General features: G+C 36.8%; 1 pseudogene; it reads right to left on the reverse strand.

Annotated features, from left to right (window-relative positions):
* Positions 1-943: 943 nt before the first annotated feature.
* Positions 944-1,044, reverse strand: LOC122453446 (annotated as a pseudogene).
* Between the last annotated feature and the right edge of the window lie 2,281 nt (positions 1,045-3,325).

Consider the following 3,325-nt stretch of genomic DNA (forward strand, 5'->3'; position numbering starts at 1 on the left):
CATGAGAAGAATACAGCAAAATTAGCTTCATTGTGTTTTTGTGATGATTAAGGGTGATCTTTATAGGGTGATACTCATGTTGTTTGGCACTTGGAAGGTGATCAATGTATGACTACTATTCTTATTATAAATTATAATTTCCGGTTAGTAACAAAACATGTCAATGAGATTCTATTTCATAAGTTATGAGTAATGGGAAATATATATCTATCAAAATCAAAATAAAAGAATGGATAATTGCTGGAAATCCTATGGCAGAAATATGAATAAATAAAACTAAAGAGACAAATGTTAAGCATCAACCTCCAAGATTTCGATAGACGTTGACTGAGTGTTAGCTGATATCCTAGCTCGTGAATAGCTAAGTTCAGCACTGTCGTTTAACTTCACTGCTCCAGCCTGCTCCGAAGATAAAATGGATGTGGAGGTGTTGTACGCAGAGATGATGATGGAACAGCTGTTCTCCACTTTCTCTTCTCAAGTTGTTTGCCTTTTTCATTTAGCCTATAAAGTAAGCATAAGTCTAGTTTCTAGATTTCCTATAAGTCAGATTTCCTATCTCAGTGTTTTCTGTCCGATTTTCCTGTCTTTGTCCTTACAGTCTTTTCTGGCCTCCTCTCATGAACTTTCACCTTGTCCAGTTCTCTTTCTTGTTTGCTTAATGAAATGTCCATTTCTCCTCTCAAAACTCTGCTCCTCAGGGGCATCCTCAACCCACCTCATACCCTGGAAGGACACATTCCTCCTTAAGAATTAGAAAATACCCATTGGGATGTTAAAAGCGGTTACTTTCTGGCCTAAGGGCTCTTCATTGTGTTAAATTTAAACTAATCAAATCCCCAGATTTACATTTTAATATACGTATAAATAGCTTTATCCACTGGCCTCGGGTTATCTAAAAAGTCGTAAGTTTTCCTTCTTTTGTTTTTAATGGAGTGTTTTGTGAATTCTATGAATTCTTTGTGAATTCATCCTTGTGTAGGGACCATGCTGGTCTTCTCTGTATCATTCCAATTTCAGCATATGTATTGCTGAGGCAAGCACTCTTTCCTCCCTCTCTCCTTCTCTCCTTTTCTCTCTGTCTCTTTTTCTGAGACGGTGCTCTCTGGCATACATATATGCTGTCTGCTTGTTCCAGTTTAAACCTTATTTTTACTTTAGGCAAGTATATATTTTTTCCCTCTGTTTTTTCTTTTTCTTCCCCTAGAAAAAAATCTTGCAACTGAGTCCGACATATTAAAAAATATAAATTAAGATTTTTTTTATTAGGGAAAGACCCTGATGCTGGGAAAGATTGAAAGCAGGAGGAGAAGGGGACAATAAAGGATTAGATGATTGGATGGCATCACTGACTCGATGGACATGAGTTTGAGCAAACTCCGGGAGTTGGTGATGGACAGGGAAGCCTGGCATGCTGCAGTCCATGGGGTCGCAAAGAGTCGGACATGACTGAGTGACTGAACTGAACTGAACTGAAGTGGGATCAGACCGCTCCTCTTTCATCTCTATCATTTTCACAGCCCCTGCAGTATCTGTGAGGAGCCCTAGGCCCAGAGAAACACTATTGAAAAGCCTTGAGCTAATGAAAAGAGTTATTAACTGAAATTCTGAAGACTGGAGTTTTAGCTTTAGCTATAACATCAAATTTATATGTGTCACTGATAGGGGTAATTGTCTTATCTGTAAAACAAAGGTTTGAATAGTGGTTCTCAATTTTGGCTGTGTATTAGAATCACCTGGGGAGCTTTTAAAAATACTGAAGCTCAGGTCTTATACCAATTAAATTAGAATCTCTGGGGTGTGACCGAGACAACAGTATATTTTAGAGCTCCCTGGGTGATTCCAATGTGCAACCAAGTTTCAAAACTGCCAAAGAGTTTTTGAGCAATAATGTTTCACAAATCCATAGGTCTTTGCAGCTTGCTTTGGTAGATGTAGTTAAAATGTGCAGAGTCTATTAATTTATAGATAGTACTTAGTGAAGAGTGGGGAAGAACATGGACATAAAGATTGAAACCTAGGAAAAAAGTTTTTTGATTATCTTAATAGCTCAGTGTGTTGGACAAAACACTTAACTTTGTTATATCCCTGATGGGAGTAATTTTAACTTCCTCTAAAATGAGGCTCTCAATGGAGAAATCATATTTAAATGTAGTGTTATTAGTTTTATACCCATAATGACACCATTTGTTAGTATGATCTGCTAAGAATTACAACTAGCCATTTCATTCACAAAATAAATAGAATGGGCAGATTGACTACTGAAATGTAAAATATGGTTAATATTCCTCAGTTGGTGGTATAGCTAGAAGACAGATTAAAGTAACATGTTAGCAATGGAAATCTCTGATATTGAGATGCTGCATTAAAAGTGCCTCCATCAAAAGGGCAAAGAGAGAACCGCCCCCCTCCCCCAAGATTACTGCTGTGTGCTTGTCAATGAAATACTATTGTTTCAGCTGAGTTTTCAAAGTAGGAATAAAACTCATAGTATTGGTGAGCAATTGATCCTCAAAGATATACAAATTGTATGACAATATTCAGTCTATAGTCTCCAAAGGTCAAATGAATTTCTTATGATTGGATAAGTTACAGTGAATACCAAATAGTGTAAAAGTGATGGTGGAATTAGAGCAAAAATGATTGAGTCTAAATATGTTAGATGTAAAACTAAACAGAAATGCCTTTTCATTTTCTTGTTACCAAGGCCATTTACACATTTTCTCTCTCATACTTGGGCAGCTAATAGGTATTCAAAATCACGTGCTTTAATCTCCTCTTTTACCAATGTAGTTCTCTGCTAGAAGTTGGTAACCATCAAATAAAAGAAAGTGCAGTTATCAATTATTGCATGACAATATATTAATAATTTTATTCCCTTGCTCTTAGAATTTTTTTGCTGGAATAGATTTACCAACGACAGAATAAAAAATCATATTTTAAAAAAATTTTCCTGTCCTTTCTGGACAGGAAGATCAGCTTTGTGTTTTCATGTGTTCTAGGCCTCCTTATCCTAGAGGAAAGTTTACCCTAGGTTTCTTTGTGAAAGTACCCAAGAAGTTGAGCGGTAAGCCCAATGTTGACTTGGCAGACTAGGAGAAAGTCCACAGAAACAATTTTGACAACATGGATTTGAACCAATAGCAACATTGTCCACCTCTGAATGAACTGTGTTAACAAGGACAATGAGTGCTTTACAATGGCCAAGAGTGACCATTGGTTAGGAATCGCCTCTATTTTTTCCTGGCCTTTGTAAGATCTGATATCTTGATACAGTATAAAATAAATGAAGAGAAGAAGGGGGTGTGGGGAAGGAGAGAAAGAG

This window comes from Cervus canadensis, chromosome 14 (genome assembly GCF_019320065.1).
Source record: "Cervus canadensis isolate Bull #8, Minnesota chromosome 14, ASM1932006v1, whole genome shotgun sequence".
NCBI classification, from domain to species: domain Eukaryota; kingdom Metazoa; phylum Chordata; class Mammalia; order Artiodactyla; family Cervidae; genus Cervus; species Cervus canadensis.